A 12500-nucleotide genomic window follows, 5' to 3' on the forward strand; every position below is an offset into this window, starting at 1 on the left:
TTTGTCTGTCTGTGCGTGCGTTTGTGCGTGCGTGTGTGCGTGTGTGTGTATGTCTGTGGTAGAAACTTTAACATTTCCGAGTCTATGTGTGAGTGGTTATCCAAGACTATGGATAAAGCTCGCATAAGATTACGTCACGGTCAAAAGTGTTTGACGTCAATTAATGCATCATGACTGCATGCCTCCCTGTAGTCTTTCTCTCTCGCGTGGTGTGTGTGGTCTCGGTCATTGTTATTTTGAGCGGGCCGAGACTATTTGGCAGTCGTGTCCCTGTAAGTAGGCTACATGCAGACACAGACACAGGGGCGGACCTAGTTGTGGATAAGGGGGGGTTCCAAATTGGAGCAGGGGTCCAGGGGCCGCTCAGGCCCCGGTGGGGTCCATGGGCAAAGCCCTGGTGGGGGGTCTGGGGGGCAAAGCCCCCCAGATGCTGAAGGAATTTTATTTTTTTAGGTCAATCGGAGGCCTCTCGTGGAAGATAACAAGGTAAAAAAACAAACGGATGGGGGGTGGGGGGGGGGTGTTCCGGGCACCCAGGAACCCCCCCTAGGTCCGCCCCTGAGACAGATCTAGATCTAGTGTCTCTCTTTCTTGCACAGTCGTCACCTAAGCTTACTGTGTGTGTGGGTGTGTATGTGTGACGGAGTGATTGAGTTTGTGTTACTGTTTGTCTATTTCTTACGTGAGCCTTGAAGGCTTCGCCTCTTGTTTCAACATACGTCTGAAATATTTTGTGGTGTCAAAGTCAATATCACGTATAGGTACAGGCCTACATGTGTCAATATTGAGAAAATAAAGAATACTTTATGCGATACGCACATTCTGCATGGATTTAAAGAGCGGAGTCGAGATATTTCGCTGGCTGAAGCGACTGCATGGTCAAAGGCATGTTCAACGAGTATTGCGAGTGGGATCAAGGGTCGATACTCCCTAATTTTTACACAGACAGCCATCTATACAGAACTGTGAGAGGGAGAGAGAGAGAGAGAGAGAGAGAGAGAGAGAGAGAGAGAGAGAGAGAGAGAGAGAGAGAGAGAGAGAGAGAGAGAGAGAGAGAGAGAGAGACAGAGAGACAGAGAGAGACAGAGAGAGACAGAGAGAGAGAGAGAGAGAGCAATCAAAACACAACCCAGTCACCTGGTAGTTCGAAAACTCAATCTGAAATTGACATTAACTATCGAAGGCATGCCTGCGGTGCATAACTCTGGAAAAGTTGTCGTAGCTGGGAACCCGTTGAGATCCATTCCAACGCCAAAAAAATTATCAGAAGAGTCACCATGAAGTCAAATCAAACGTTATGTTTTCTCATCTGGTTATTTGCTTTGGCTTTAAGTGTATTGCTTCGATTGATAGCTGAATCTGCTTGCAACCGTGCTGTTCAAGACTGTTCGAACTGTCGTCTGCTAGACGGGCTTGTGTGAATCCGAGTCGAGTAAACTGCGGGGTTCAGCGACAAATGAGGGAGTGGCATCAAAATGAAAAGAAGAAGACGAAAAGAAGTTGGAGATACAGTTAAGATATATGGGGAAGAGAAGAGGATGTGAGGTGTAAGATGTATCCAACCTTAGGTGTTCAAACTCAAGACCGGGACAAAGTAGAAAGCGATGTACCGCGACCGACTCTCAGTGCCGACATACAACTTCCAAGCTTTATTGCTTAACGTCTACAACAGGCGAAGTATTGAAGCTTTGGCTCACCTAAACCCGACGACTGAATATGTAAGTGATCCACGTGTGAAAACCGAAACAGAACAGCGCGATGACAGCCAACATTTCTATCCCCGACTGACAAACAGTAACACTGCATGCGAACTGACTTGGGTCAACGATCAAACCAGCACGGCCCAAACTGAATTTGTTGTGCTGCCATTATCGTGCGCAATTCTGGTAAAAATATAAACCCGGTATGCCGAATTGAGTATAACGAAAGCCGATGTCAAATATACACAGGGATATTTTAAAATGACTTTCAAAATGTAAAAGCAGATAGCAGACCTTTTTATAAGCAATATGAATGACTGAATGTCCACATACAAGTCGAATGACGCCGTCCATTATGCTGACAAATGGGTACTAGCTTTGCGCATGAATTCATTGACATGATATTCGACTGCGGAGGCTTTTGGCAAGCTGAAAACAGGCACGGGCAGGTTTTAGTGGAAAAAGTAAGTGTTTTTAATGAAAACGTCGGAGTAATGGGATAAAAAAGCTTACACACCTCGTCCTGAATATCTTGCATATTTTCCAAGGCCGAGCCTTTTGCGAGGTAATACCTGAAAATCGACCCGAGGGAAAATATGCAAGATAATCAGAACTCGGAGTGTGTAACCTATATATATCCAGGCTTTTACACGGGATAAGACTATTCCTCCACATGCACACATACCAAGAATCAACACAACGCTTCTGTCGAGTTGTGTCCAGGCTTTTACACGGGATTAGACCATCCTTTCTACATGGACACAATCAACAGTGTGACTAGATGTCTCATATATGCACAGAGGGCATTTCGTTATGAATGTGTTTGTTAAAAGCCACTGGTGTCAATCTAGCCTATACAAAGTTCCCTCTGCACAGGTTGCAGGCAGGCTGTTGATTGTTGGGACGTTTCCAAGTGGAGAAATTCTCACCCCCTGTACAAACCTGGCCAGCCTGGCTTGGTGTGCACAACTGCTGTCACGGGAAATATTTTGAAATATAATGCTCCGTGTGTGAAAATATGTACACAGGGATTATTAAGTCAGCTCACCTCAAGATGATTGATAAAGCTGTCTTCATTTGGGGAAGAATGAATAATACAGCTTGTTTGACGTATAGCGATGTAGGCTACTTGTGCACATTTTCTGTTCTTTTCTTTTTTAGAAAGCATTTTCTGATCTCAGTGTTTGCGCTATGGAAAAGATAACACTGGTCAAAACTTGTTTCATAACCCCTTTTTCCTCCAAGATACCGTTTAGCAAACCGAAGCAGCGATCTAATGTCACACAAACCGGCAGATTCTCTTTTTTTTTCTTTCGTGTTCACAAACTGCAAAGATAGGAGAAAGCTGTGACTATCGTATTTACGTTCGAAGAATTCTCTGGTCCTCTTTTGCGGTGTGAAACGAAATTCTGTTTCTTGGTGTTTGAATGTAGCTGCGAAAGGTACGTGACGTCAGCAACATTTTGAAAAACGGTGATTGATTATGTAATAGAAGTTATCTGGAGTTTAAAACAAGAGATAAATGAAGAAAAGCTCTTCCATGAATAAATCATGACGCCTTAATATTCCTATGCTCTCTAACGCTCCCGAGCCGAATGCTTCCCAAAAATCCAGCACAGTAAAAATAAAATTCAGACTCAACTATGAAATCTCGCCTTGCTGACCCCGGCGACAATATGTCAAAATCCGCAAGAGTCTGACAATGCAACGCCTTCACAAGACTTTCCAAAAGGAGAACACTAAGCTCAGCAAGGAAAGGGAGAACACCCTGTTGGGCTATGGAAGGGAGGCAACTGTTAGGCTATGGAAGGGGGGCAACTGTTCGGCTTCAAAAGATGGCGCTCATTCCGTTGCAAGGGAGCAAACAAACGTGGCTTCAACAAGGCGGGGCCGTGAGACGGGCAAAAAATGAGCAAGTTGTGTTGGCTTAACAAGTGCTGTCACACCTCGCCTTTGTGCTGGACACAGGTCTGGCTTGTCCGAGACTCGGGGACAGAATGCCGCCTTTAAAAGGCAACCGTTGTTTCAAAGTTGCAGTGCCCAGTTTGAAAATGAAGTCTAGTCTCCGCCCCATTGACGCAGAGTCTCGACTGTTCAGGTCAAGCTGTGTGCATCATTTCTTCGTTTGAAGACGCATCGACGATATTTCACTTCAGAGTTTGTCTCCGTTATAGCTTCGAGGTGTTTGTTTGTTTGTTTGTGTGTTCGTTGGTTCGTTTATTTTTTTATTTTATTTTTTTGCTGTATGTTGGTTGGTAGGTAGATTAGTTTAACAATCTACGGCCCAGTTTACAAATGTACTCGGTCTGCGAGAGTCTGACCGTGTGGACTATGCACGTCGGCGTATGAAGATCATGCTTCATTCCCCTCAATAACAGTTGTTCATGTAATTTACATAAATAAATATCTGAGCACGACAGTTTTGGAGTTTGTTTGTTTGTTCAGAGCATGATTGGTTTCGCAGAAGTCCACCAAGACTTCGCGTAGTTGCTCATCTCCCTTTCTTTCTTTCTCCGTCTTTCGCTCTTTGTCTCTCTGTTTATATCTCTGTCTATCTCTGTCTGGCTCTCTCTCTCTCTGTCTCTATCTCTGTCTCTCTGTTTATATCTCTGTCTATCTCTGTCTGGCTCTCTCTCTCTCTGTCTCTATCTCTGTCTATCTCTGTCTGGCTCTCTCTCTCTGTCTCTATCTCTTTCTATCTCTCTCTGTCTATATCTCTGTCTATCTCTGTCTGGCTCTCTCTCTCTCTGTCTCAATCTCTGTCTATCTCTGTCTGGCTCTCTCTCTCTCTCTGTCTCTATCTCTGTCTATCGCTGTCTAGCTCTCTCTCTCTCTGTCTCTATCTCTGTCTATCTCTGTCTGGCTCTCTCTCTCTGGCTCTATCTCTGTCTGGCTCTCTCTCTGTCTCTATCTCTTTCTATCTCTCTCTCTCTCTCTCTGTCGCTATCTCTGTCTATCTCTCTCTCTCTCTCTGTCTCTATCTCTGTCTATCTCTGTCTCTCTCTCTATGTCTCTATCTCTGTCTATCTCTGTCTATCTCTGTCTATCTCTGTCTCTCTGTCTCTCTGTCTCTCTCTCTCACTCCCTGCTACTCCCTGTCCGTCTGTCTTGTTTATGCGGTCCATCAATAATTATTGGTGTTAACCAGTTTTACAACCAAGCTAAGAAAAGAAGATACGCCCCAAATGATGTGTCAGCAACATGAAACAGTAAAGCTTTCCGGCAGTGGGATACTGGTATCCCACCCACACATACGATTAGCCGAGTAGAACACTTTGAAGCAAATTGAAACATGAGTTTTAAAGAAGAGTACTGTGATTTGTGTAATGCAAGGAATGTTTGACCCATACAAGGGCAATTATCAATGCGATTTATGGTATACTACATTCTTGGTCTTTTTTCTTCAACCACTTCTTCTCCATTTCATTTTTTTTTTAAAGATCGAAGTGGACACTGACAAAACCTCTCCCCCCTCCCCCCCAACTCCTCCCCCCACCGTAGCCATGGGGACTCTCCCTTGAAGAAGAAAGAATGGAGAATCCTAGGACCAAAGAGATTAATTAAATAACTCAGGGTTGCAGACGCTTGCTTAAGGTTTCACTCAACTGGATGAACTAGGCAAGGGTTCTCTACTGCGGTTGTGATGTGAGCCCACAAAGACATGCATACATACAAAAAGACAGACAGGCATACAGACAGACATACAGACAGGCACACAAGCACACACAGACCCACACAGACCTACACACACACACACACACACACACACACACACTCACACTCACTCACACTCACACACTCACACACACACACACCCACACACACACACTCACACACACTCACACACACACACTCACACACACACACTCACACACACACACTCACACACACACACACACACACACACACTCACACTCACACACACTTCCCACACTCACACACACACACACACACACACACACACACACACACTCACACACACTTCCCACACTCACACACACACACACACACTCACACACACACACACACACACACACACACACACTTCCCACTCTCTATTTCTCCCTCATTGTCACCCCCTCCCACCGTCATCGCTCTCTCTCCCTCTCTCTCTCTCTGATTCTCCCCCCCTCTCTCTCTCTCTCTCTCTCTCTCTCTCTCTCGCTCTCTCTCTCTCTCTCTCTCTCTCTCTCTCTCTCTGTGTCTGTCTGTCTGTCTGTCTGTGTGACTGTTTATCTTTCTGTCTGCCTCTTACCCTCTCTCTATCTCACCCTCCGCGTCTCTCTCTGTCAATGTGTGTCTCTCTCTCTATCTGTGTCTGTCTCTCTCTCTATCTGTGTCTGTCTCTCTCTCTATCTGTGTGTCTGTCTCTCTCTTTTTGTCCGTCTCTGTATCTCTTTCTCTATCTCTCTCTATATCTGTGCGCCAGTATGTCTGTCTCTCTGTCTCTCTCTCTGTCTCTCTGTCTCTCTGTGTCTGTCTCTCTCTCTCTCTGTCTCTCTCAATTACTTCATTCCTCCACCTTCGCCCTATAGTTGCTCTCGTTAACGATTACCCCCCCCCCCCTTCCCACTAAAAATTATCGGGACCAAAAGCGGAGATCACAAAAAGAAAGACAGGGACAGTGGTAACAAGAAGGGGAAACAACCAACAAGAACAAGTTAAGCTTTGAGCAGTCGCTGTGCCAAAGGGAGGTTATTTGTTTGTGGATTGGAGTAATCCTTCTTGGCACAACCCATGCTGAAATAACACACTGAAAACGTTTAGCTGCATTTCCTGTCCGCACCGTCTTGTTTTGCGCCGTAATGGAGTTTGCCGAGGATATTTAATTTAGACTTGTGCAAAATAGCGGATATAATAGTGTTAAATATAATGGTCAATACAAAGTCGGCTGGCAAAACACACGCAGTCACTGATTCTGCAGAGAAGCGATCACGGTGTCAGTAAATGATGAGCTTTGAAGTGAGAGTTTTCGAAAGAAAAGGTCGCTATATTAAGCTGACACTGCAAGAAACGAACAATGGAGCTCATTTTCCTCTGTAACATCTATGCAGTTGCATTGTTTTGCTTCATTGCTTCAAGGGACGCAACTCTTCCACAGCTCATTAAAAAAAAGATTTACTTCCGAACATCTTCAAATGAAAAAAAGTTTAGCCAGGTTCGTATCTCGAACGAAAAATAAGCAAAACCACCTTTTTAGATTTAGTCAAGTTTTGACTAAATGTTTTAACATAGAGGGGGAATCGAGACGAGGGTCGTGGTGTATGTGTGTGTGTGTGTGTGTGTGGGTGTGTGTGTGTGTGTGTGTGTCTGTGTCTGTGTGTGTCTGTGTCTGTGTGTGTGTGTGTGTGTGTGTGTGTAGAGCGATTCAGACTAAACTACTAGGCCGATCTTTATGAAATTTGACATGAGAGTTTCTGGGAATGATATCCCCGAATGGTTTTTTTCTTCTCGATAAATACCTTTGATGACGTCATATCCGGCTTTTTGTAAAAGTTGAGGCGGCACTGTCACACCCTCATTTTTCAATAAAATTGATTGAAATTTTGGCAAAGCAATCATCGACAAAGAACGGGCTTTGGTGTTGCATTTCAGCATGGTGGCTTAAAAAATAATTAATGAATTTGGTCAATAAAAATCGGACACTTGTCATTAGATTTTTGTTTTTTAAACGATTCAAAAACAATTTCATCTTATTCTTCGTCATTTTCTGATTTCAAAAACATATACATATGTTATATTTGGATTACAAACAAGCTCTGAAAATTAAAAATATGAAAATTATGATTAAAATTAATTGTCCGAAATCGATCTAAAAACAATTTCATCTTATTCCTTGTCGGTCCCTGATTCCAAAAACATATATATAGATATGATATGTTTGGATTAAAAACAAACTCAGTAAGCTAAAAAGAATAGATATACAGAAAAGCGTGTTATCCTACTCAGCGCGACCATTACCGCACTATTCTGCATGGCTTGTCGATTTCACTGCCTTTGCCGCGAGCAGTGAACTGACGAAACTACGAGTATGCGGTCTTGGTGGAAAAAAAATGCAGTGCGTTCGACAGCTTGACTAAATGTTGTTATTTCGCCTAACGCGACTTGTTTGGTTCTGTAACAGTGAGCTACCAAGTAGAAGAATCATCATCATTAACTTGTTGTCAACAATGAAATCAACACTTTTCTCACCGACATTCATTAACTCTGTCTTATTTTTTTTTCACGTTTGCATGTATATCTAGTCAATAAATTAGCAGCGGGACTTGCCCAAAATAAGCACGGTCTCTCGGTCTCTAGTCGCATAAACCAAAGCACAGGTGTTGAAGTCAGTGCATCGTACATTTTTCAGAGATTTATACCACCTTACTGCGCTTGTAAACACTTGTCACATGTCATTATGCTCATGTGAGAAGAGAATAATCAACGGCTTCATACAGCCACACAGTCTTTCCTCTTATAGTTTTGACACACACAATTTGTGTGTGTGTACATTGAAATTTAACAAAAAGCAGAAAATTAAAACAAGATAAAAATATTTTTGTTAAAAATAAAACAACTTTCTTCTGATGCTAGGCTTACTGTGTATACCTAGACACAGTATCAAACACGGTGACATGCTAGGCTTACTGTGCATACCTAGACACAGTATCAAACACGGTGACATGCTAGGCTTACTGTGTATACCTAGACACAGTATCAAACACGGTGACATGCTAGGCTTACTGTGTATACCTAGACTCAGTATTAAACACGGTGACATGCTAGGCTTACTGTGTATACCTAGACTCAGTATTAAACACGGTGACATGCTATGCTTACTGTGTATACCTAGACACAGTATCAAACACGGTGACATGCTAGGCTTACTGTGTATACCTAGACACAGTATCAAACACGGTGACATGCTAGGCTTACTGTGTAAACCTAGACACAGTATCAAACACGGTGACATGCTAGGCTTACTGTGTATACCTAGACACAGTATCAAACACGGTGACATGCTAGGCTTACTGTGTATACCTAGACACAGTATCAAACACGGTGACATGTAAGTCATAATTTAGTTGACCATCACCAACAAATGTTTCTTACTTACACGTGTTTAGGCACAGTCTTATGGGTTGTTCTTCTACAAACAACCAAACAAACAAAAAAGTAAACAGACCATCAAAAAAAAAAAAAAAAAACCCAACACAACACCACACGCAACAACAACAAAACTATTCCAAAAAAAAAAGTCAGTTACGTCAATGCAGTTAATTTAAGTCCTCAACGTGTACCCAAATGAAGCACGACCCAAGTCTCTCGCCTTCTGACCACTATTCCCAGATTGAAAGAAAAACAAAACCCCGCATCATTTCACTTAAAATAAATAAACAAAAACTAGATGACCAGCCTTTCCTTACCTGCTCTGGTAGAGTCTGTCTCAATAGTTTTTCTTCCCTCGCTTAAGATCCGCCCAGGTTAGGTGCCTCAAGTTACGTCTAGTCACTGACTGTCTCTCCTCTACTTCCAACATTGATAACATTAGAAGCAGAAAAGGTAAATAATGAAGCAGGCATTTTCTCCACTTGTAGGCAATGTCTCATTTCACTCTAAATGGAAGTGTTCCTGTTTTGAACACGGTGTGACATAGCACATAGTTATAATGAACACGGTGTGACATAGCACATAGTTATAATGAACACAGTGTTTGTTTGTTTGTTTGTTTGCTTAACGCCCAGCCGACCACGAAGGGCCATATCAGGGCGGTGAACACAGTGTGACATAGCACATAGTTATAATAAACACGGTGTGACATAGCACATAGTTATAATGAACACGGTGTGACATAGCACATAGTTATAATGAACACGGTGTGACATAGCACATAGTTATAATGAACACGGTGTGACATAGCACATAGTTATAATGAACACGGTGTGACATAGCACATAGTTATAATGAACACGGTGTGACATAGCACATAGTTATAATGAACACGGTGTGACATAGCACATAGTTATAATGAACACGGTGTGACATAGCACATAGTTATAATGAACACGGTGTGACATAGCACATACTTATAATGAACACGGTGTGACATAGCACATAGTTATAATGAACACGGTGTGACATAGCACATAGTTATAATGAACACGGTGTGACATAGCACATAGTTATACTGAACACGGTGTGACATAGCACATAGTTATAATGAACACGGTGTGACATAGCACATAGTTATAATGAACACGGTGTGACATAGCACATAGTTATAATGAACACGGTGTGACATAGCACATAGTTATAATGAACACGGTGTGACATAGCACATAGTTATAATGAACACGGTGTGACATAGCACATAGTTATAATGAACACGGTGTGACATAGCACATATATAGTTATACTGAACACGGTGTGACATAGCACATAGTTATAATGAACACGGTGTGACATAGCACATAGTTATAATGAACACGGTGTGACATAGCACATAGTTATAATGAACACGGTGTGACATAGCACATAGTTATAATGAACACGGTGTGACATAGCACATAGTTATAATGAACACGGTGTGACATAGCACATAGTTATAATGAACACGGTGTGACATAGCACATAGTTATAATGAACACGGTGTGACATAGCACATAGTTATAATGAACACGGTGTGACATAGCACATAGTTATAATGAACACGGTGTGACATAGCACATAGTTATAATGAACACGGTGTGACATAGCACATAGTTATAATGAACACTAGTGTTTACCACGTGTGCTACTCGTTCAGTTAGAGCTATGAAAGGTGTTCAACAGTGGAACACTTCAATGTGGACGGTATCATATTTTCAATCCTTAAAACTCGAGGTGTTGCTGGTAATTCCCTAACCACATATCGCCGTTACCGTAACGTTTTGTTTTGTCATAACTAGATGTTCCTATAAACATACCTTTCTTGCTGTTTGATTCTGTGTCTCTCGCCGTCTGATCCACACTATTATCCAGCCAACAGGGCAGCACGAGCCACCATTTGCAGACAAACCCAGCACAATTGCTCGTTCAACACACACATCGACCGACTGACCCGCTCCGAGCCTTGCCCCTTCCCTCTCTCTTTGCCATTCCCTAAACTTTAGGGAGGGGGGAAGGAGAAGTTACGTCACTTAGCTTTGAAGTTTGTGTCCCTTTTTCAAATACAGCCTCCTGTGGTGAAGTGGTGTCGACTTTTGAGGAGGATTCGCTTTTGTCGGAGGACGTTTAGTGAAGCGTTCTTTTTCAAACACAGTAATATGTCAAGAGTTATACTGTTAAAAAAACCCACCTGGTACATTTTAAACACTTTTTTTTTATTTGTCGATCGAGTTTTCTTGATGATTGTTAAAACTAGTGTAAATAGGTAGAGCTCTATAAGAACAAACACTGTTTAAATCTTGAGGATTTTGTCTTGAAAGAAACTGTTCTGTTAACAGCACTGACTTTGCTTATCAATACGGACCTGTGTACACCTTGTACATCAATACGGACCTGTGTACACCTTGTACATCAATACGGACCTGTGTACACCTTGTACATCAAACATGTGTTTATATGAAAAACCCACCAACTGTGAATGATCAAGTATGAATGGACATTATTCTTTTTACTGAGGGAAGCATGTTCATTGACTAAAAGCCCCACACTGATGTGCATGGTAAACCTAAAAACACACACACACACACACACACACACACACACACACACAAAACACGGACCTGTCACGACTGTTGCACTTATTTCAGTCCTAACATGCTATATTCAGACACTGGTATGAAGCGCTCTTATCTGATTAGAGTACTTCCATGTTGTAGACTCGTAGACATTCGTGACACAGAAGTCTGTAAAGACACCACAAACAAATATAAAACGGTATGGTTGAAAGTCTATAGGAATTTGCATTCAAATCACACTCCTCCTTCTGAAAAGCGTTTAGCTCATCGTCTCAGGTCAGGCATGCTGGCTTTTACATGAGATTTGATCATCCCTCTACTTGCACATATAACACAAATGAACACGCTGACTGCTTGGAGAGTTTTGATTTTTTAACCGGTAGCTTTTACAAAAGTTATTCATGAAAATATCTCGAGAGTACACATGCTGTTTATGTTTGGTGTGTGACTAAGCGAAGGGATGAGCCCAAGTTAAAACCTGGCACATTTGACACGGTGACTCGACCCTCTTACAAGTGTGGCTTTACGCCTGGGCGTTTGGTTTCACTTGAATAAAATGATTCTTTTGCCATGCACAGTGCAGCGACACGGATTCAACAACACTAAAAGCACAGTTAAAAAACAAATGGTTCACCTTTTTTTGCACACTTTCTTCAGGAAGAACTCAACAGCAATAAAACTTCCACAAGCCGACTAAACCAAGAGCGTCACGACATAAACATCTTAACAAGGCCAGAAAACTGCATAAACGAGTCGCAAGCTGTGCAATGTTCTCGCGAAAGAATGTCCTCTATAATGCGCTGTTGGCAAAGGAACTATAACTTGCTTTTGCAATGGGCGAAAGTAGGTGGGGACAATTCATGTGTTCACATGCAACAGCCGACATAATTGATGATACGAAAGTATATCCGGCTACAGCGAAAGAGCGATGTCACTCCTAATATGTTTAGAATTTCAAATTATAACGTAGAAATGAGACATAGAGCGTGACGTAAAAGAAAGACACGCCATTCTTTTATTTTATTTTTGATAATGTTGATTTATGACAGCTCGTAAACCAAAGCCCGCAGCAGAATGACTGGTTTAAAAACCTCGC

The 12500-nt window shown here is 42.3% G+C and overlaps 1 protein-coding gene across 3 annotated transcripts in view; it reads right to left on the minus strand.

The window, feature by feature from the left end:
• Nucleotides 1–12206, minus strand: part of LOC138958068 (chitinase-3-like protein 2) — a 30027-nt gene extending 17821 nt beyond the window's left edge. Inside the window, exons 1-2 of one of the 3 annotated variants that reach the window (XM_070329134.1) lie at nucleotides 10649–10835; nucleotides 9110–9209 (exon numbers count right to left, since the gene is read on the minus strand). The gene's annotated coding sequence lies outside the window, so the exon portion shown is untranslated. Of the gene's footprint in view, nucleotides 1–9109; nucleotides 9210–10648; nucleotides 10836–12038 lie in introns of those variants that run through there. The other 2 variants (XM_070329133.1, XM_070329132.1) reach the window with 2 other exon arrangements.
• Between the last annotated feature and the right edge of the window lie 294 nt (nucleotides 12207–12500).

The sequence above is a fragment of the Littorina saxatilis genome, linkage group LG2 (genome assembly GCF_037325665.1).
Source record: "Littorina saxatilis isolate snail1 linkage group LG2, US_GU_Lsax_2.0, whole genome shotgun sequence".
In the NCBI taxonomy this organism is placed as follows: domain Eukaryota; kingdom Metazoa; phylum Mollusca; class Gastropoda; order Littorinimorpha; family Littorinidae; genus Littorina; species Littorina saxatilis.